The sequence below is a fragment of the Rhinopithecus bieti genome, unplaced genomic scaffold, assembly GCF_001698545.2.
Source record: "Rhinopithecus bieti isolate Rb0 unplaced genomic scaffold, ASM169854v2 scaffold_11710, whole genome shotgun sequence".
Lineage (NCBI taxonomy): Eukaryota > Metazoa > Chordata > Mammalia > Primates > Cercopithecidae > Rhinopithecus > Rhinopithecus bieti.
The window spans coordinates 101699-125271 of NW_016806876.1; the positions used below are offsets into that span (position 1 = coordinate 101699).

Below are 23573 nucleotides of genomic sequence, written 5' to 3' on the forward strand. Positions count from 1 at the left end.
CAATCATGTCATCTGCAAACAGGGACAATTTGACTTCTTCTTTTCCTAACTGAATACCCTTTATTTTCTTTCTCTTGCCTGATTGCCCTAGCCAGAACTTCCAACACTATGTTGAATAGGAGTGGTGAGAGAGGGCATCCCTGTCTTGTGCCAGTTTTCAAAGGGAATTTTTCCAGTTTTCGCCCATTCAGTATGATATTGGCTGTGGGTTTGTCATAAATAGCTCTTATTATTTTGAGGTACATTCCATCAATACCGAATTTATTGAGCGTTTTTAGCAGGAAGAGCTGTTGAATTTTGTCAAAAGCCTTTTCTGCATCTATTGAGATAATCATGAGATATCAGGAGATAGAGACCATCCTGGCTACCATGGTGAAACCCCATCTCCACTAAAAATACAAAAAATTAGCCAGGTGTGGTGGCAGTCGCCTGCAGTCCTAGCTACTCAGGAGGCTGAGGCAGGAGAATGGCATGAACCAGGGAGGTGGAGCTTGCAGTGAGCTGAGATTGCACCACTGCACTCCAGCCTGGGTGAAAGAGCAAGACTCCATCACACACAAAAAAAATAAAAATAAAAAAAAAGAATTAAGTTTGGAAGTATTTCTTTCTCTGTTTTTCAAAATGCGTTGAGTAGGATTGGTATTAGGTCTTTAAACATTTGGTGTGAAGCCATCAGTAGTGAAGCCATCGATTCCTGGGCTTTTCTTTACTGGGATGGCGTCAGTCTCGTTACTTGTTACCAATCTGTTCTGGTCTTGGATGTTTTCTTGGTTCAACCTAGGTAGGTTGTATGCGTCTAGGAATTTGTCAGTTTCTAGCAGGGTTTCCAATTTATTGGCATATAATAGCCAGTTATGATCCTTTGAATTTCTGCAGTAACCATTGTAATGCCTCCTTTTTTTATCTCTGATTTTATTTGAATCTTCTCCTATTTCTTAGCCTGGCTAAAAGTTTGTCAATTTTGTTTAACTTTCCAGAAAACCAAATTTTTGTTTCATTTTGTGTATTTTGTTCATTTCAGTTTTATTTCTGCTATGATCTTTATTATTTCTTTTCTAATTTTGGGTTTAGTTTGACCTTTTCTGGGCGTTTGAGGTGTATTGTTTATTTGAAGTTTTTCTTCTTTTTTGATGGTGGGCACTTACAGCTATAAATTTGAATTTGTACTCTTTTCTGTGTATCATAAGTTTTGGTATATTGTGTTTTTGTTACCATTTGTTTCAAGAAATTTTTCAGTTTCCATCTTAATGGCTTCATTGACCCACTAGTCATTCATTCAGGAGCATATTGTTTAACTTCCATTTGATCGTATGGTTTCCGAAATTCTTCCTCTTACTGATACCTATTTTTATTCCTTTGTAGTCATAGAAGATGGCCACAAAGACAGCAGCATGGTTGGAGTGGTAGGAGGTGGCCATCAGGGAGAGCTGCTCCTTGCCCAGCTACAGGAGGAGTGAGAAAGGAGAACCATCTGTTGCAGGCTGGAGGCTAGAGCCTGTGGCCTGGCGGCTCACCTCACTGTGGTGGGTGGTGGTGGCAACAGAGACTAATGCAGTATGACCAGAGTGGTATGACAGGGGCTATCCGGGGCTGCACTTTTCACAGTGGGGGGTGGGTTGGGGGTGCTATTCAGGTGTCACTGCTTGCGTTGGGGCTACTGGTTGGTAGCACTATATGAGGCTGCACTGCCTGCGGTGGGGGGTGGGTTATGGGTGCTCTCTGGGGCTGGAGTGCCCGTGGAGGCGGGCAGGTTAGGGGCACTATTGGGTACTAAGCTGCTGGTGGCATTGGGCTGGGAGTGGGGGAGTTGAGGGTCGCTATTGAGGGCCAGACTGGCTGTGGTGGGCTGTGAGCTGGGAGCTATTGGGGACTGCACTGCTGGCAGTGGTCAGTGGAGGTGGCTGCAATAGTGGTGGCATCCAGGGAAGGAGCGGTTCTTCTCTCCTTGGACTTCACACTCCAGAGGGTGACATCTTGCTTGTGCTGGAGCATGGCGGGCGCACATGATTTCCATAGTAATGGTGAGCATGGCAGAGCCCCCACACCCATCATGGTTCCTGGGCCCGCACACTCTGAGTCAGTGCCTCAGAGACTGCTTGGGACCCCCAGTTACGAAGTAGAGGACACCACGGAGGACAGGGCCTTGTAGGTGGGGGCGTCAGGAATAGGAACTGGCACTTGGGTGTGGAGGGCTGGCTGGGTCTGAGTTTCTACTGCTCCTGTTTCCCAAGGGGTGTAGGCCTGGTGGGCTGAGCGGTTGTTTTGGAGTGGGCAGCCAGGCACTGTGGTGTCTGCAGCAGCCACCCCAGTCCCCGTTTCCTGGCCAGCTTGGGCCAAAAGGAGAGGCTGGACTTTGGAGGTTGGGTGAGAGTGCTTTTGCTGAAACTGGCCCCTGCCACCCAGTCGCTGACATGGCAAGGTAAGGCTCTAATGCTACTAGTCCCTGCATCCTCCTCTAGGCTTTTCTGGCTTTGCCCGCCCAGCTGTTCCATGCCAGGAGGAGGAGGAACCCCCTGCCGCACCATGGAGGTTGGAGCCTGGGACACTGTGGCTCACCTTGCTGCGGGATGGTGGTGGCAACAGAGACTGTAGTGCACCAGAGTGGTAGGAAGGTGGCCATGGTAGGAGGGCCTCCAGCTGCGGCCAGGCTCAGGACAGGACCATAGCAGTGGCCAGGTAGTAGGAGGCTTGTAGGAAGTGACGGTGCATTAAGGGCAACAGCAGCGGTGTTATTGGCGTTGTGCTAGTGGTGGTAGCAGCAGCAAGTCTAGGAGTTGGGAATGGGGGTGGTAGGAGCACTGCAGGGCTGACCCCACCAGGCCTAGGGTAGGTAGGAAGCTGTGGGTGCTGTATCTTGGACCTCTTTGGCAGTGGTGGAGGTGCAGCCCAGAAAAGGAGGAGGCCTCCTTCTCTGCAGAATCTGGAGAGTGCCCTCCTCCTACTGGCACCTGAGCCAGGCCGGAGTGGCAGCATTATCTCACTCTCAAAATTTAGGGGGTTACTATTTGTGTATCTGTCTCCTTGTTTGCTTGTTGATAGCCTTGTGCTTTTTCAAATTCCATTGTTTTAGTGTTCTAAGACTTGTTTTGTGAGCTAAGGTATGGTCTGTGCTTGAGACTGGCCCATGTGTTGAGGAAAGTAATGTGTATTCTGCAGCTCTTGGGTGAAATATTCTGTAAATATGTATTAGATCCACTTAGTCTATAATTCAGATTAAGTTTATTGTTTCTTAAGTTTCTGTGTGGATTGTTTGTTCAGCACCAAAAGTGGGGTGTTGATATGTCCAGCTATAATTGTACAGAGTTCTAGCTCTCTAACTCTGATAATATTTTGTTTATATATCTGGGTGCTTGCTGAGTGCATATATATTTACAATAGTGATGTCTTCTTGCTAAATTGACCCTTTTGTCATTATATAGTGGCCTTCTTTGTCTCTTCTTATAGTTGTTTTAAGTTTATTTTGTCTGATGTAAGTATAGTTATTTATGCTCCTTTTTTGGTTTGCATTGGCAGGGAATCTTTTCCATCCCCTCATTTTCAGATTTGTGTGTCTTTGTAGGTGAAATGTGTTTCTTTTAGGCGACAGATAAATCGGTCTTACTTTTTTTTTTTTTTAATCCACTCTGCCACGTATGTCTTTTGATTGGAGAGTTCAGTCTACTTACATTCATTGTTATTATTGATAAGGGCTTACTCTTACTATCTTGTCTGTTTTTCTGGTTGTTTTAAGGTTGTTTTAAGGTCTTCTCTCCCTTTTTAGTTCCTTCCTGTCTTCCTTTTAGTGAAAGTGATTTTTTCTAATATGATTTATTTTTTTTCTTTTTACTTTTTGTTTATCTTTTCTATGTTTTTTGATTTTGGGTTACCATGAGGCTTGCAGGTACTATTTTATAACCTTATTTTAAGTTGGTAACAATTTAACACTTCTTGCATAAACTAACAAGCCAAAAGACTGAGGAAGACTCTCAACTTAAATAAACATTGTTCTTCTGCTTTTTGTGTTTTTTCTTTTTCCTTTTAGATGGAATCTTGCTGTGTCGCCCAGGCTGGAGTGCAGTGGCACAATCTCAGCTCACTGCAACCACTGCCTCCCGGGTTCAAGTGATTCTTCTGCCTCAGCCTCCCAAGTAGTTGAGATTACAGGTGTGCACCACCACACCTGGCTAATCTTTGTATTTTTTGTAGAGATGGGGTTTCACCGTGTTGGCCAGGCTGGTCTTGAACTCCTGACCTCAAGTGATCTGCCTACCTCGGCCTCCGAAAGTGCTGGGATTACAGGCATGAGCCACCATCCCTGGCCTATTGTTTCTGTTTATAACTTACTATACTGTCTATGTCTTGAAAAGTTGTTGTAGTTACTTTTGATAGCTTCATTCTTTAGTCTTCCTACTTAATAGTATAGATGCCACAGGTATAGTGTTAAAATATTCTGTTTTCTTTCTGTGTGCTTCTTATTACCAGTGACTTTTATCCCTTCAAGTGATTACTTACTGTTCACTAGTGTCCTTTCCCTTCTGATTGATATACCCCTTTTGCATTTCTTGTAGTACAGGACTGGTGTTGATGAAATCCCTCAGCTTTTGTTTGTCTAGGAATATGTTTATTTCTCCTTCATGTTTGAAGGATGTTTTCACCAGATATGTTATTCTAGGATTGAAGGTTTTTTTTTTCAGGACTTTAAATATGTCTTGCCACTTTCTCCTGGCCTGTAAGCTTTCCACTGAAAAGTCTGCTGCAGGACATATTGGAGCTCCATTGTATGTTATTTGTTTCTTTTCTCTTGTTGCTTTTAGGATTCTTTATCCTTGGAACTTTGGGAGTTGATTATTAAATGTCTTTAGGCAGTCTTCCCAGGACCCCGACTTAGGGTTCTTTTTGATTCCTTTCTCCCTTGTCTCTCACTTCCATCCATTCTGCTGTGAAGCCCAGTGATGCCACTTAAGACTGGTTTTTGGGGTGTCCCTACCTAAGTCTCTATCTGGATTGTCTCAGAAGCACCCACCCTGCTGCAGGGCACTGTCCCATACCACCACTCTATTGGCTGCAAGCGGGATCTTTCTGAAACACAAAACAGGTTTTGTTACTTTCGTGCACAGTAGTCTTAGAAGGCACTTCATTGCCTTCCAGCTGAAGCATAAGCCTCTCAACAAAGCATCAATGTTTTCCCCACTCGGCCTCAGTTCCTGCCCTATCCATTTTGCTTCTCTCTACCCAGGCCCCTCTGGGTCACCGGGAGGCCCAGCTGGAGTTGGGGATAGGACTCACCCTCTGAGGAGGCTAAGAGCTGGGCTGTGTAGTCAGACGGTAGAGACGGTAGTGTGTCCTGCCACTTTTGGGACAGTGGACAGGCTAATAACCTTTGGCAAACCTCCCTGTCTCCTTCCCTGTAATATCAGGTTGACATTTGTGCCAATGGCTGCATCAATACCACTTCTAACACTGCTTACCACCCAGGTTTGCTGTGAGGATAAACTGAGATTTAAAAGCCTTAGTGCAGTGCCAGGCCCAGGGTCAATCCTGAATGAAAGCAGGCAGAGCAGGGAGGTCTGAAAGGGGTAAGCAAGAAAGAAGCTAACAGTGGCTGTCCCTGATGGCCAGACTTTTGGGGAGTTGTTTCATTTTTTGTTTTTGTTTTTGTTTGTTTTCTGCCTTCATCATATTTTGTTAGAAAATGTTAGGCTGTCGGCCGGCCGCGGTGGCTCAAGCCTGTAATCCCAGCACCTTGGGAGGCCGAGACGGGCGGATCACGAGGTCAGGAGATCGAGACCATCCTGGCTAACACGGTGAAACCCCGTCTCTACTAAAATACAAAACTAGCCGGGCGAGGTGGTGGGCGCCTGTAGTCCCAGCTACTCGGGAGGCTGAGGCAGGAGAATGGCGTAAACCTGGGAGGCGGAGCTTGCAGTGAGCTGAGATCCGGCCACTGCACTCCAGTCCGGGCGACAGAGCGAGACTCCGCCTCAAAAAAAAAAAAAAAAAAAAAAAAAAAAAAAAGAAAATGTTAGGCTGTCCTACAACATGCAGGTCTTATCATAAAACAGGTGAAAATGATTTCCACTCAAGAATCTTTTTAACTGTCCTGAGCAAAATATGTCCCCTGCCTTACATCTCTGTTAGCTCCTCTGACCTAAGGTAACCTGGCGATCATTCATTTGCCCTACCTGCCCTCCACACTGGAGAGTGGCCAGAAACCATGTTTTTGTGGTTCTCAGTTTTTTCCAGGACTTGGCACAGCACAAGGCATCAAGTGCATGCTTGTTAATTTGACTTGAATTGAAGCCTCTCTCACTGCTCTCAGGTTTTGCTTTCCATGGCTTCAGTTCCCACAAATCTCGGTCTGAAAATATTAAATACAGTTTTCCAGAAATAAGCAGTCCATAAGTTTCAAATTGCACATCAATCTGGATAGTGCGGTGAAATCTCAGACTGTCCTGCTTCATCCCACCTGTGACAGAAATCCTCCCTTTGTCCAGGGTGTCCATTCACACTGTGATGCTGCCTGCCTGGCAGTCACTTAGGAGCAGCCTCAGTTATCAGGCCAACTGTTGAGGTATAAGAACAAATCTATCCATGAAGTAATGAGAAGGGAGTTGTCCTAATATTTTGTCACATCTCAGACTGCAGAAGTTATAGCCACAGTGCATAAATGCTTAAGGCAAAAAAGGCATTATATTTGTGGGTGGAAGGCTTGAAATATGTTGCAACTGATGGCAACATGTTGCATCGGAAAGTGTTGAGCTGATATCAAGACTTGAGCAAGGGATTCCATGAAACAAGTGACAAAGCCATTTACTGCAAGTAAGAGATGATTACACAGATTTAGGAAAAGGTTTGGACTGAAAAATATAAAAATTTCTGGAGAGACTGTATTTGCTGATGGAGAAGCTGCTGCCACATTTCTGGCAGAGTTGAAGTTGATTAAGGAGAAAGGATATCATCCTAAGCAAGTCTTCCAACTGCAATGAAACTGGGCTCTTCTGGGAGAAGATGTCCCAAAGAATCTACATTCCAAAAAGTGCAAGGGAGGCATTAGGGCATGAAACATGGAAGGATAAATTAACTCTGGTACTAGGTGGCAGTGCTTCAGGACATATTACAAAGCCAGGTATAGTGACAGAATACACACTTAAAAACAACAAAAAATTTTCTGTCCATGTTCTAGCATCACGATCAGAAAGTGTGGGTGATGGCCATTTTGTTTAGGGAATGAGTCCACAAATGCTTCATCCCAGAAGTGAAAAAAATACTTGAAAGAGGCGGGGTTGGAATTCTAAGTCTTACTGAGAATAGACAATGCACCTGGCCATCCTGAATCTGTTTGCTATGAAGAAGAAAATGTCACTGTTCCATTTTACCTCCAAATACGACTGCATGATTTCAGTCCCCTGACCAAGGCATCAGTCATGTTGTCAAGGTCACATACACCTGCCTGGTACAGTCCTGCTCCGTGTGATGATGTTCAGGTGAATGATGGACCAAATACCATGATGGTGGTCCCATAAAATTACAATGGAGCTGAAAAACTCCTATCACTTAGTGAAGTGGTAGCCTTGGTAAGGTCATCATGCAAGACATCACATGTTTGTAGTGCTGTTGATGTAAACAAACCTGTGCTTCCAGTGATACAAAATCTATCACATGGGATTATGCACAGTACATAATACTTGATAACGATGATAATGACTACTGGTTTATGTCTTTACTATATTTTACCTTTTGTCGTTTTAGAATGTATCCCTTCCACTTATTAAAAAAATTACCTGTAAAACAGCTTCAGGTAGGTTCTTCAGGAGGTATTCCAGAACAAGGCATTGTTATTGGAGGAGAGGACAGCTTCATGTATGTCATTGCTTCTGAAGACCGTCCAGTTGGAGAAGATATAGAGGTGGAAGACAGTGATGATGTTGATCCTGACCCTGTGTAGGCCTATGAGGGTTAATGCAGGTAGTGTTTTTGTGTTAGTTTTTAACATAAAAGGTTACAAAGTAAAAAAAAGAAAACTGAGAATAAAATATTTTTGTACAACTGTACAATCTGTGTTTTAAGCTAACTGTTATTACAAGAGTTAAAAAATTAAGAAAAATTAAGTTTATAAAGTCAAAATGTAACAGCTAAGGTTAATTTATAATTGAAGAAAGAAAAAATATATGTAGTACAGTCCAAGTGTACAGTGTTTAATAAAGACTGCAGTAGTGCACAGTATTGTTCTAGCCTTCACATTCAGCCACCAGTCTTTCACTCACTCGAGTTAATTCCCATCCTGCAAGCTCCATTCATCCTAAGTCCCCTATTTGGGTTTACCATATGCCATATTTTATCTTTTATGCCCTATTTTTACTGTTCTTTTTCTATGTTTAGGTGCACAGATACCATTGTGTTGCAATTGCCTGCAGTATTTGGTGTAGTAACTTGTGGTACAGGTTTGTAGCCTAGGAGCAGTAGGCCATACTATACAGCCTAGGTGTGTAGTAGGCTGTTACATCTAAGTCTGTGTAAATGCACTTTTGTCATTCATGCAAAGACACGATCATCTTATGACATATTTCTAAGAACGTATCTATGTTAATTGATGAATGACTGTACTTGATCACATTTTATCAGCAATTGATGCAGACCGTAATCTGGACATAATGTAGTGCCACTATTCACTATTGCTAATGCAGTAACATTCTTGAAAGCCGCAGTGGATGAATTAAAACCAGAAGTTGTAAATGCCTGCTAGAGGAACTTACGGAGTGAAGTCATGAATGATTTTAAAGGCTTCTCTGGCATCAGTGGAGAAGTTAGGAAAACCATTCATGCAGCAAGACAAGTTGATGGAGAACGGTTGCCAACATGCTTGCTGAAGTGGCAGAAGATACTGAAGGCCATCAGAAAGTGTTAACAAATGAATTGGAAGAACTTGAGTCGTCTGCAGAGAAAGGTGAAGAAATGAAGCAGAACCAGCACTGTGGACATAATCGAGATGTGCTGAAGTGTTTCAAATTGCACAGGCATTAAAAGAATTATGGAATATCTTAGGATGGAATGCAATGTTAAAATTACTCGTGTTTTCACCGAAGAATTATAGCCTCTGCAGCAACAGTTTGATTAAAAGAAAGAAAACAACAACTGATTGCAGTGTTCTTCCAGCAGGTCTTGGCAAATAAAACAAAAATCTTCAATTCCCCATAACCCCCAAACAGCACCATGTGGTCCCGACACCCAACAAAAAATACATTGTCATGGCGCAATGCTCTGAGATCACTTGAAGCAGGTGACCCTCCTCCTGATGTACCTTCAGAAGGGCAGTAGTAGCCTAATGATACGTCAAAATGTCTGCGTCATTTGCCTCACTTCATGTCATCCCATAGTCACCGTGTCATCTCACATTACCACAGGAAGTACTGTACAGTAAGGTATTTTGAGAGAGAGATGGAGACCACAGTCACATGACTTTTGTTACAACCTGTTGTCGTAATTGTTGTATTTTATCGGTAGTTATGGTTGTTAATCACATGGTGCCCAGTTTATAAGTTAAACTGTATTTCCGGTGTGTGTGTGTGTGTGTATGTATGTATGCATGCATAGTAAAAAAAACAGTATATATAGGGTTGTGTATTTGCAGTATTAGGCATTCACTGGGGGGTCCTGACACTATCCCCTGCAGATACGGGGGAACTACTATACACATTTGGAGAGAGACATTTTCTTCCATAAATCTACAGAAAATCAGATATTCATTGTTGAAATACCTTAAGGGTTTACAGGATATGAGTAAAGAACATACAGCCAGCTGCACCTTTTGGTGAGCTTATGGAGGGGGATCGTCTCTACCTCTAAGCTGTCTGGCCCTGGTGAGGGGGGTGGATTTTCAAGGGCAACAAGGTCTTCTGAAGCTGCTCCTAAATGCAAAGCTCTGATGTGGGGCTCTCAGGGCACTTGCTGCTCCTGTGGCTCCAGCTGCTACCCCTGCTCCCTGAGAAGAGCCCCCAGTAGCCCAACTCTTGGTACATGGGATATAGGGCTGTTTTTATTACCTTGACCTTCTCCAGGTTTCAGGAGAAGCCTGGGCAAGGTTGTTAATGAACATATGTTCATTCTCTGGCTTTGGTGCCCAGACATCAATTTCCCGTAAGTCTGTGGAAGTTTGCTTATATAACTGGTGTACTATGGAGGCCTATCTGTGTGATTGTCAGGAAGAACTGGCCTGCTGTATTACTTGTATTTTTTTATTATTTTTTGAGACTGGGTCTTATCTGTCAGCCAGGCTGGAGTGCAGTCACACAATCATGGCCCACTGCAACCTCCACCTGATGCGTTTAAGCGATTCTCCCACCTCAGCCTCCCAAGTAGCTGCCACCACAGGAACACATCATCACACTTGGCTAATTTTTGCATTTTTTAATAGAGTGAGGATTTGACCATTGTGGCCAGGCTAGTTTTAAACTCCTGACCTCAGGTCATTCTCCTGCCTTGGCCTCCCAAAATGTTGGAATTACAGGCGTGAGCCAGTGCAATCTGCCACCTCTTGTATTTTTGTCAGTATATGAGTGTGTTTTAATCAAAGTATTCTGGTATTCTGGTACTCATAGTAGTTTATTCCATATGTGTTTGGCTTCTTGATATTTTCTGCCTCAAAAGATACATATGAATGAATTCTCCTTGGAGAATTATCTTTGCCACTTAATTTATTTGGTCCTCAGTGTTACTTTATCTATCGTAAATATAGGCAGTCTTTCTTTAATTTTGTTTATATCTTCTGCCTTATATTTGGTATTTGTCAATTTCTTTATTTTCAGATTTTTTTCTTCTTTTCTGGCAAGTAATGTATGGCTGGTTTTGTTTTAAAATTAAATATTTCAGGCTAGGCATGGTGGCTCATGCCTGTAATTCCAGATTTTGGCTGGCCAAGGCAACAGGATCAGTTGAGGCCAGAAGTTCGAGTTCAGCCTGGGCTATAACATAAGGAGACCTTATCTGTACCAAACAAAAAAACAAGAAAGAAACAAAACGCAAATTGTCTTAAAGTAAAGTAAAGTCATATATTTCTGTCATTCATAAGAAATTTAGCACACTCATGTATCCTCTTGCAGTTTACTACTTTGTCATTTAACAGTTTTGTTTAATATCAGTGTAACATCATTGATATGATGCATGTTTTACTTTGTATTATAGTTTTTAGCTACTTTATCGATTATGCTGCTGGTCAGTTTTTTTGTTAATTTGGTAGATTGTTGGTTTATAGTTCTGATTATCAACTTACGACTGATTATTATTGAGCCTGGTATTTTATTATATATTATTATTATATATATAAATATTATATATATATATATATATATATCTTGATGTTTTCTCTTCAATATCTTTTTTCTTTTTCAACATTCATTCAGAATCGGGAGGCATGTGCCCATTTGTTAGAAAGGTATATTGCATGATGCTGAGGTTTAGGGTATGACTGAACTCACCACTCAGGTAGTAGCACAGTACCCAATTGGTAGGTTTTCAGCCCTTGCCCCCAGCCTTCTCTCCTCTCTCTAATAGTCCCAAGTGTCTTTTGTTCCCATCCTTATGTTCATATGTACTCAATGATTATTTCCCCGTTGTGAGAACATGTGGTGTTTGTTTTTCTATTTCTGTATTTGTTTGCTTAGGATAATGGTCTCCAGCTGAACCTATGTTGCTCCAAAGTGAATGATTTTGTTTTTTTCTGTGGCTTCATAGTATTCTATGGTGTATATGTAGTACATTTTCTTCATCCAGTCAACTACTGATGGTTATTTATGTTGGTTCCATGTCTTGCTATTGTGAATAGTGGGTCAGCGAACATAGGCATTGATGTGTCATTACGACAGAGTATATTCCTTTGGGTACATACCTGGTAATGGGATTGCTAGGACAAATAGTTTTGTTTTCAGCTCTTTGAGGAATAGCCACACTGTTGTCCACAATGGTTGAACTAATTTACCGTCCCTCCAATAATGTAAAAATGTTCTTTTTTCTTTGCAACTTCACTAGCACCTGTTATTTTTGGACTTTCTAATACTATCCATTCTGACTGGTGAGATGTTATCTCCTTGTGGTTTTAGTTTGCATTTCTCTGGTGATTAATGATGGTAAACCTTTATGTCGGTTAGCTGCTGGCATGTCTTCTTTTGAGAAGTGTCTGTTCATACCCTTTGCCCACTTTTTAATGAGTTTATTTGTTTTTTGTTGATCTCATTAAGTTCCTTCTGCATTCTGGATATTAGATTTTTGTCGGATACATAGTTTGTGAATATTTTCTCCCATTCTGTAGGATATCTGTTTACTTCCTTAATATTTTGTCTTGCTGTGCAGAAACTCTTTGGCTTAAATAGGTCCCACTTACCAATTTTTGTTTTCTTGAAATTGCTTTTGATGACTTAGCCATAATTCTTTGCCAGGGCCAATGTCAAGAAAGGCATTTCCTAGGTTTCCTTCTAGGATTTTCCTAATTTGAGGTCTTACATTTAAATGTTTAACTCATATTGAGTTGATTTTTGTATATGGTGATATGAAGGGGTCCAGTTTCATTCTTCATGTAGACAAAGTTATCCCAGCACCATTTATTGAATAAAGTGTCTTGTCCTCATTGCTTAGTTTTTGTCAACTTTGTTAAAAATCAGCTGATTGTAGTTGTGTGGCTTTATTTCTGGGTTCTCTACTTCTGTTTTATTTGACTATGTGTCCGTTTTTGTACCAGTACCACGCTGTTTTTGTTACTAGAGTCTTGTAGTGTAGTTTGAAGTTCGTCAATGTGATGGCTCCAGCTTTGTCCTTTTCATTTAAAATTACTATGGCTATTTGGGCTCTTTGTGTCTCGGCGCGCAGGGACCCAGCGAGGGGCGAGGGCAGCTCTGAACCAACCCCGATCCTCCCCACTCCCACCTCACGCTTCCCAGAAAGCTTGTCCCTGTCACTCCACCAAGCTGGATCGGGAGCCCCGCCATGCCGAGGGTATCTCCCAGGGCCCCAGCTGGTGTGGCCAGGCCCCAGGAGTAGGATGGGGCTCCCCCTATGAAGGCTCGTGGCAGCCAGAACTGATACAGTCCCCCTGGTCTGGGGCCAAGATGCCAGCTGAGGAGGGCAGGAGTGTCTGGAGCCGTGGCTAGTGCCTCAGTGAAAGTGGCAGCTGAGGGTTCAGCCCTTTGTAACACACATTAGAACAGACAGGATGCCAAGCGTGTGGTCGGCATGCAGGGCAACACCACCTCCATCATTAATCCTAAACAGACAAGGATGTCCCCAAAAGCTTCACCTTTGACTACTACTGGTCACACACTTCGGTGAAAGATCCCGTTTGCATCTCAGTAGCAAGTGTATCGGGACATTGGACCTGCTGCTCCATGCCTTTGAAGGCTACAACGTGTGCATCTTTGCCTACAGGCAAACTGGGGCTGGGAAATCCTATGCCATGATGGGACAGCAGGAGCCAGGGTAGCAGAGGATGATGCCACAGCTCTCTGGATGACTACTTCTCACATTAGTGAGAACCAGAGTGCTCAGCTATCCTACTCTGTGGAGGTGAGCTATTTGGAGATCTGTTGTGAGTGGGTACGAGACCTCTTGAACCCTGAGAGTTGAGATTCCCTGTGGGACCGGGAGCACCACATCCTGGGCTTCTGCATGCAGGCCCCGTCCAAATTGGCTGTGACCTCCTACGCAGACATTGCTGACCTCATAGACTGTGGAAATAAAGCATGGACTGTGGCTGCCACTAACATGAATGAGACCAGCAGCCGTTCACATGCTCTCTTTACCGTTGTCTTCACACAGCGCTGCCTTAACCAGCTCACTGGGCTGGACTTGGTCAGGTCAGTAAGATCATTTTTGTGGACCTTGCTGGGAGTGAGTGGCTGACTCCTCAGGGACCCGGGGCATGCGCCTGAAGGAGGGCACCATCAGTAAGTCTCTGACTACTTTAGGGAAGGTGATCTCGGCCCTTGCGGATATGCAGTCATAGAAGCAGAAGTCGGATTTTATCCCCTACAGAGACTCTGTGCTCACCTGGCTGCTCTGGGAAAATTTGGGTGGGATCTCATGCACAGCAATGATTGCAGCCCTGAGCCCTGCTGACATCAATTATGAGGAGACTCTCATCACCCTCAGGTATGGCGACCATACCAAGCAAATCTGCAATGCCATCAACAAGGACCCTAATGCCCAACTGATTAGAGAGCTGCAGGAGGAGGTGGCCCTGCCGCGGGAGCTACTGATGGCTCAGGGAATGTCAGCCTCTGCTCCGGAAGACCTGAAGGTGGAAGAAGAAGTGTCAGGCACCCTGCGAGCTGTATCGTCTGCCCCCTGCTCCAGTTTCACTCTCATCCCTAACTCCACATAATGGGGAGCTGGAGCCATGATTCTCCCCCAACACAGAGCCCCAGATTGGGCCTGAGGAAGCCATGGAGAGGCTGCAGAAGACAGAGAAGATTATAGCTGAGCTGAACGAGATGTGGGAGAAGCTGTGCAAGGCAGAAGCCCTGAGAACGGAAAGAGAAGTGTTGCTGGCATCACAAGCCAGAGTGGTGACTCCTGAAGGGACTAATTACCTAGAATACAAAGACTCACAAAACAGTGAGGGAAACAAATCAACTAGAAAATGGGCAAAAATGTGAGCAGACATTTTCACTGAACTGGACATAAAGATGCACTCCACTACTCCTGTAGAGTGGGGACTTGTGGTGTCTCTTCTGGGCGCACCCCTGGCCACTCATGGACCAATCAGCACGCACTTCCTCCCCTTGGAGGTCTATGAAAGTGCTGGGATCAGCCAGAGAAGGGCAGAAGACATCCAGACAACTAAGAGGACAGAAGTCATTTGACCATCACCTGCAGAGGTGTATTCTCTCTGCCGACAGGTGGAGCTGATGAGATGGCTGGCTACAGAGAGGACTTATCATCTCTGTTGAGAGCTGCAGAGGTGACCTGAGCAGCTGCAGAGAGGACCTACCCTCTCTGCTGATTGGTGCAGAGTCAAACTGCTGGCAAAGAGAAACCATTCTCCAGGGCCGCCTCCCCGCCACTGAGAGCTGTGGAGAAGGTCCTCTCCCACCTAGGAGCTATGGAGAGGACCCTTACCCTCTCCTGCTGGGGGGCTGTGGAGAGGACCTGCCAGCAGCGAGGAGCCACTCTCCAGGGCTGCCTCTCCTCTGAGAGGTGCAGACTTTACCGTCTCCTGCTGAAGAGCTGGGTAGAGGACTTACCCTCTCTTGCTGAAGAACTGCGGGGAGGACTTGCAGGCAACGAGGACCTACTGTCTTCAGGGCCTCTCTTCTGCTGAGAACTGAACACTTAATGGATGACCTAACTACAGAGAAGAGCTATGGTCTGCTGTGTGCTGTTCTAACATTTAATCAAGTTCGTCTTTATCTCGTTCACCTTTATTGTCTGCATATCTCATTGGTACCTCATTCTTCCTGGACACAGGCCAAGACAAGAACTTGGTGTGGGGCCACAGAGGTTTCTGGCCCAACCAGAAAATGGACACCTAAAGTCCCATAAGAGTCTCAATTTGCATTTCCTTAGTGGTTAGTGATGTTGAGCATTTTTCTCATGTTAGTTGCCATCTTTATATCCACTTCAGTGAAAACGTGTGCTCATATTTTTGCCCATTTTCTAGTTGATTTGTTCGTCTCGCTGTTTTGTGAGTGTTTGCATTCTAGGTAACTAGTCCTTCCAGGAGTCACCACTCTGGCTCGTCTGAACTGAAATGTCTCTCATCCTTGTGTGAGTTGTGGTAATGGTTTAACTGAGCTCTTTGACCAGCCTCATGGAGTTTCACCCTATTCACGTGAGGCTTAGTATTAAGGAAGAGACTAGAGGAGAACCCTCTGCAGATTTCTGGAGTTCTTTTTGTGATTTTTTTTTTTAAGACAGTCTTGCTCTGTCACCCAGGCTGGAGTGCAGTGGCACCTGAGGTTAAGTGACCTTCCCACCTGAAACTCCCAGATTACTGGTACTACGGATGTGCACCACCACACCCAGCTAATTTTTTTTAAGATATGGGATCTTACTATGTTGCCCAGGCTTGTCACAAACTCCTGGATTGAAGTGATCTGCCCTCCTTGGCCTCCCAAAGTGCTGAGTTTACAGGTGTGAGACACTGTGCCCGGCCTGTGATCAAGTCTCTTGGTACTTTTTATTTTCAAAATTCCGGCTCTTTCTCTCGCCAAACTCTGATCTCTGTTTCCTCAACTCAGTGAGATGCTGTGCTCTGCTGAAATTTCCCTTTCCTGGCTTCAGTCTGGAAGGTGCCTCAGGCAGAAAGTCAGGGTAATGATGGGACTCACATCATTTGTTTCCCTTCTTTCAGGGATCATCATCCTATCGTGTCCATTGCTTGCAAACTGTTGTCTCATATATTTTGTCCAGTTTTCTAGTTGTTTGTTGATGGAAAAGTAAATTTAGTCCCAGTTACTCTTTTTTTTGTTTTAGATGGCGTCTTGCTCTTTTTCCCGGGCTATAGTACAGTGGCAAGATCTCGGCTCATTGCAACCTTCTACTCCTGAGTTCAAGCAATTCTCCTGGCTCAGCCTCCTGAGAAGCTGGGACTACAGGTGCCCGCCATCACGTCCAGCTAATGTTTATACTTTTAGTAGAGATGAGATTTCACCATATTGGTCAGGCTGCTCTGAAACTCCTGACCTTAGGTGATCCACCCGCCTCAGCCACCCAAAGTGCTGGGATTATAGGTATGAGTGCCTGGCCCCAGTTACTCTTCATATCCAGAAGCAAGCACATTGATCTGTTCTTTCAGTAGGTGTGATATACACACAAACACTGGCTTGTGCAGGGCTAGGGGTGCCCGTGGCTTGGAAGGAGGAGGAAGATGGTTGACACTGGTTCCCCTCTCTTCTTACTTTCTGAAGGATTTTCAGTTGTGTCCTGGACTGGTTTCCCAGACTACATACATCCAGACACATAGAGCCTATAGAGTGAAATACCGGACCTGCTTCTGTAGGGTTTCAAAGACGAGGATATGAGCATCCGTTTTACATGATGTGTGCAAATATATGTGTGTGTGTGGGGGTGTATATATATACACACACACATACACTGACCTGTTTATATATAAATTGTAAAATACATTAAAAATACACATATATACAAATATATATATAATGTGTATGTTTTATATAATACATATACATATAAACATAAAACTTGCACACATTATGTGTGTGTGTATATATATGTGTGTGTATAAATGTGTGTGTGTGTGTATGTATATATATTTGGGCCATAGAGTCAAGGTCATAATTAAAAGAGCCCTCAGCTGGAAGTCAGGTCAACCTTGGTTTGAATCCAGTCTCCTCCATTTACTGATGCTTCTGACTCTGGGCACCTCATAAGAACTCACGAAACAAATTTCCTCTAATATAAATTGAAGCTAAAATTATCTCATACTAAAGTTGGGGAAGAGGGGAAGGAGGAGGGCTAGGCATCTAATGAAACCCCTTTTGTAAACAAGAGAGCACTGTGCAATGTGAGGTGTTGCTGTTCGTTTTACACAGTGTTGTGTCTAGGAGACAGATGTTCCCAAATGCTGAGTCCTGCAGTGTGTCCTCCACACAACAGCCAGACAGTTCTTGCCAAAGCAGCAGTCAAGTCACCTCTTTTCTTCTTTGAAGCTAATCAATGGCAGCTCATTATGTGTAGATTAAAATCTGAACTTTTTCAAAGGCCTTTGAGGCTTTGTTACCCCAGAACCTCATCTCTAGCCACTCCCTTTCTCTCACTCTATGCTGAGTCCTCAAGGAGGCTTTTCTGTTTCTGGAACCCCATCCTCTCTCATGTCTCATGGCTTCTCGAGCTAGGGCTCCCCTCTTCCTGGATCCCCACCCCCCCTCCTGAATGCCCATCTCCGTTCTTCTAGAATCTGTCCCTCTCCACCTTTGGCCAGTGGCTGCCTGCATCTTATCCTGAAGGTCCTACTCAATGCCCTTCTTCTCAGGGAAGTCTTCCCAAGACCTCCATGCCGAGGCCCTGCCTGGGATTCTGTCTCCTGACAGCAGCTCTCTCTCTCCTTGACGGCAACTGGTCTAGGTTCTGAGTGCACCCTGGCTGGGTGTCCTCTTTTTCATTTGCTGCTTCCCCACCAGACTGACAGCTCCATGAGGGAAGGGCTGAATTCATTCCTTCTCATCCCCAGGGGCCTCATGAAGGGCCTGGTCACTCAAGAGGAAACTGAGAGGACTTCAGTGCTTCATAAAGTGGACAAGATATATTTTCTTTTGAAAATTTAAGCTGCCCTCTAGTGGAAAATGCAATCCAAGATTCCGGCCTGGCTTTTCTTTTCCATTTTCTTCATGGGGGGAGCCCCAGACTCTCCAATCAGAGTGGCAGAGACCTAGTGTCTCTCCTCTCCCTGCAGTCTGTGGCAAGGTAGGCCACCTTTTTCTCCTACAGAAGACGCTCAGGCCCACCCAGGCTCGGTACAACTGCTGATGGAGAGACAAGCCTCACCCCGATGGGTGCCCTCCTAGGACAGGGGCTCTCTCCCTCCCTTTCTCTGCTGTTTAGAATATGCACTGTCTGTCCTGGTCCGTATCTGCTCTCAAAGCATTCACATAAGGATCCAGTAACAACTTATAGTGGGACCCTCGTCTCCCAGGGGATCAAAGCCCATTGCAATTTCTGTTCTTGGGGAAGCTGATAGTCCGATTTGGAGGCAGAGGACACCAAATACAGGCAGCCTTCACCGACCCTGACTCAGGCAGTGATACTGCTGATGAATCTGTGATTACTGCTGGCAGCTGGGTGCAGAGCCTCATGGTCCAGGCCCCCGGTACTTGACTCTTAAACCAAAGCCATTTTGCTAATGACATAGTGATGTCACATTCTATAGAAGAGGAAAAGTATTATTTAGTTTTTCCCATTACTAAGTCAGGCTTAGTTGTAGGTGCTAGCAATACAAAAGGGAACAGGACATGTGTCCTACTTGGAAGAACTCACAGCCCCTGTCACAATATATCAAGTGGCCAAGTCTCAGAAACTGCAAACTGGTGGTCTGTAGATACGTTTATTTGGCTGGCATGGTGTTTAACATTTTTGAAACCCGTTGGTCACATTTTCTTTTCTTTATGAGACAGAGTCTCACTCTGTTTTCCAGCCTGGAGTGCAGTGATGTGATCTTGGCTTACTGCAACCTCTGCCTCCTGGGTTAAAACAATTATCACGCCTCAGCCTCCCAAGTAGCTGCGATTACAGGTGCCCGCCACCATACCTGGCTAATTTTTTTGTAATTTTAGTAGAGATGGGTTTTCGCCATGTTGACCAGGCTGGTCTGGAATTCCTGGCCTCAAGCAGTCTGCCTCCCAAAGTGCTAGGATTATAGGTGTGAGCCACTGAGCCCGGCCTCTTGGTCACGTTTCAGTACAAAGATATCTTTAAAAATCTTGATTTCCGACTTTTCTTGAAAGGTCACCCTAACAACACTGGGTTCACACCCCACTGCACATACACCAGTGGCCGCTTCTCTGCTTGGTATTAGCTTGGCTTTTGGGGGCATTTATGTTTGCGACTCCTGTATTAGGGGCAGTGAGAGGGGAGCAGTTAATTGTGGAGATGGGTAGGGTAGGTGAAGGCTTCTCAGAGGGCGACTTCCCAGAGGCTCTCCCAGCAGTGGGAGTGCAAGACAGTTGGGGCCCACACATGCTGTGGCAGGGAGGTAGGATGAAGCTGAGGCATCCGCGCTGGAAGAAGGGCTATGCTGGGATCTGGCTTTGCAGCACAGTGAAGGTGAATCACAGACAAGAACCCACATCAAGTTTTCCAGCAGGAATGTGAAAACTGATAAAGCCTCAGGAGAGAGGTCAGTTCAGAAGGACTTTGCATCAAATGTGAATGATGTCACTTGGGGACTGGGTATCTTGCCACACACAGATTCTGATCCCGCAGGTCTGGGGTTGGGGTGGGAGAGACTGCATTTCCAACAATCTCCTCCTGGTCCCTGCACTGTGCCCTGAGTAGTTTGGCCTTAGAATGGAGGTTGCAGTCTGGTGGGCCATGGGACAATTTGGCCTGGGAAATAGTTTTTCTGGCTTGTGTAGTGTTTAAATTTTTTAAAAATTAGTTGCTAAGTTTAAAATCAGGTGTTTTGCATAAAAGTCTGAATTTGTCTCCCCCCAGCATTTTCTATCACATTGTTACAATTTTTTTTTTTTTTTTTCCGAGATTCAGAGTCACTCTGTGGCCCAGGCTGTAGTGCAATGTTGTGATCTCAGCTCACTGCAGCCTCTGCCTCCCGGGTTCAAGCAATTCTCCTCCCTCAGCTTCCTGAGTAGCTGGGACCACAGGCACATGCCACGAGGCCTGGCTAATTTTTGTATTTTTAAGGGAGATGGGGTTTCATCATGTTGGCCAGACTGGTCTCGAACTCCTGACCTCAAGTGGTCCACCTGCCTCGGTCTCCCAAAGTGCTGGGATTACAGGCGTGAGGCACTGCACCCAGCCTGCACTTTGTTTTATTGTTAGTATTTTTTTAATACTTGAAATTTGCTTGTTAATTGATGTTTTACTTGTTTGTTGGGTATTCTTCCTAGCCTGTGAACTCTGCGCAGGCAGGGACCTTGTCTGTCTCGTTTGCCCTGTTTCCCTTAAATCTAGAACAATGTCTGGTGCATAGTCTAGACTATATATATTTATTATTTGTGGAATGAATGAGCAAATCTGCTTTCCTTTCCTGCATGGCCACAGTGGTGGTCACACCTGCCCTAGGCCCTTGCCTAGTAAATACTCCTGGGAATCACCTCCATTCATGGAGTCAGAAAGGTGGGAAGAGAAATGAGAGCAAGAAGGAGTAGAGTAGTGCCCCTTATTCTCGGGATATGTTTCAAGATCCCCCATGACTGCTGGAAATCAAGGATAGTACTGAAACCTATATAAATTGCACTATGTTTTTTTGATCTGATAATCAAAATGGCTACTAAGTGATATGGGGGCCCATAAACTGATACCCTGAAATATGATGCTTTGTCAGGCTGAACTGAAGAAGCAGCTTCGAGGACTCGCTGACCTCCCCCCACCCCCATCTCTTAATCCTCTGTGTCTCTCCAAGCACAGAACAAAGTTCTCTGAGATTCCTTTATTCTGCCTAAAGTCTGAACCCACCAAAGAAGGAAGCAATCACCTCTGGTCACCTCCCTGAGTTTTCATTAACTGGATTCCATATTGCAGAAAGAAAGACTGAAGTCGGCCAAGGCACCTGGACAGACTTGTCACAAACCATTATCTTCTCTACAGGCCCAATAGGCTTTGTCCCAGACCACTGTGTGTTCTTTTTTTGTACTTACTTTTAATTCATTTTTTTTTTTTTTTTTTTTTTGAGATGGACGTTCACTCTTGTCTCCTGGGCTGGAGTACAATGGCATGATCTCGGCTCACTGCAACCTCCACCTCCTGGGTTCAAGCCATTCTCCTGCCTCAGCCTCCTGGGCTGTTGGGATTACAGGCATGCGCCACCACACCTGGCTAAATTTTGTATTTTTTTTTAAGTAGAGATGGGGTTTTAGTGGAGCTGGGGTTGGCCAGGTGGGTCTTGAACTCCTGACCTCAGGTGATCCACCCACCTTGGCCTCCCAAAATGCTGGGATTACAGGCATGAGCCACCACGCCCGGCCTCACTCACTGTATGTTATTTAAGCCCATTGAATTCCCTGAAAATCATTTAGTACCCCCCCTCTAAAATCATCCATGCTTCTCTGCTTCCCTTTACCCTAAGCAGAAGGGTATAGAACCATCTGTACCTCATTGCATGGTGAGGTAATCAGTGTGATTCATGGGCATGTTAATAATTTTATAGGTCTTCTGTTAATCTGGCATTTGACAGTTAACTTCCAGTGAACCTTCAGAGGGTGAGTGTTGAGCTTTCCCTTGGCCCTGACAGTGCCAGTGTGATATGTTGGAAAAGGAATGAGTCATGCTACTCACAACAGCACACAATTTGAAACTGATGAATTGTTTATTTCTGGACTTTTCCACAATTGTTTATTTCTGGACTTTTTCACTTTCTCACTGCAGTTGACTGAGGTACTATAGTCAGTGAACTAGAAGGAGGACCGGGAAAGTGAGGACCCAGAGGCCAAGGGAGGGAAGACTACAGAGGTGGGTGGTCAGCAGAGTCAGTGCTGCTGTGGGGTGTGAGGAGTGGCCTCCAGAGGGGCCACTGGCCTCCAAGAAAGCAGGAGTGGGAAGGCACTATGCTGAGCAGTTTGAGGCTACAGAGAAAGAAAGAGAGCAGGATCTCAAGGCTGCAGATGGGCTTAAAGTGTTTTTAGGAGAACAGGTATTTTGGAGCGCATGTGTAGACATGTGGACCCAGTGATGAGAAAGAGAACAAAGCTATAAATAAGGCCGGGAAGAGCAGGTGGCAGCCACCTTAGGGCAGGTAGAAGGTTGTGATGGGCCACAGGTAGAGGGATTGAAATGGAGGAGGGAGAAAACCCTCTTCAATAGAAATGGGGTTTCACCATGTTGGCCAGGCTGGTCTCGAGCTCCTGACCCCAGGTGATCCACCCACCTCTGCCTTCCAAAATGCTGAGATTACAGGTGTGAGCCACTGCCCCTGGCCGTCAAGTTATACACTTTAAATGTATATAACTTGTATATGTTAATTATACCTCCATATAACTATAAAGAATGGTGCTGGGGAAAAAAAGAATGGTGCTGAAGTACTACTATTTCTTTAATAAATGTATACATTATATAATGGGCACTGCTGTAAATTATTAACAAATAATCTTCTTAATTTAATTGAAGTAGGTGTACTATTTTTATCTTCCCTTTATAGACGAGGAAGCTGAGGCACAGAGTGATTGTCACGCAGCCAGTAAGATACTGACGCCTTCTAAGGCTCATGTGCATCAGTGTTTGTGAGCAGTGGACCCTTGAGTACACTTTGGTCATCTGTGGGTCAATTACTTCTGGTGGCCTGAACAGGGACAAAGAAATGGAAGGAAGGAGGGAAGGGAAGGAGAAAATCAAGGGGGAGGGAGAAAAAAGGTATCTGCTAACAGCTCAGTTACCTTCCCTGAAACCACTTCTGGAAAATACTCTACATTCTAAATGCTACCCTTCTTAGCATTACTTATTTAGTAGTAGTTTCATTTATTTAAAACATCTTATTACACAGAATTAGATATGCCACTGGTCGAATCGTACCTTATGAAACATTATATACAGCCCAAACCTAATGTGATTTGCATTTTCTGATCTTTTCCTTAGACACAGTCATTGAAATCAGTGAGGAACCTAATGTCCTTACTGAAGGAAACCTTGTGGATTATTAAGACTCTCTTATCCCTGTTTATTGAGGGGCGATTGACAGACTGATATTGTAGGAAATAAAGGGAGGGTTTAACCCATCTAAGGGGAAGTCAGCTCCCTTTCTTTTTTTTTTTATTTTTTTATATTTTTTTTTATTTTTTATTATACTTTAAGTTCTAGGGTACATATGCATAACGTGCAGGTTTGTTACATATGTATACTTATGCCATGTTGGTGTGCTGCACCCATCAACTCGTCAGCACCCATCAATTCATCATTTATATCATGTATAACTCCCCAATGCA

The 23573-nt window shown here is 44.5% G+C and overlaps 1 pseudogene; it reads left to right on the plus strand.

Moving 5' to 3' along the window:
* Positions 1 to 23573, plus strand: part of LOC108533545 (uncharacterized) — a 73457-nt pseudogene that overhangs the window by 19240 nt on the left and 30644 nt on the right.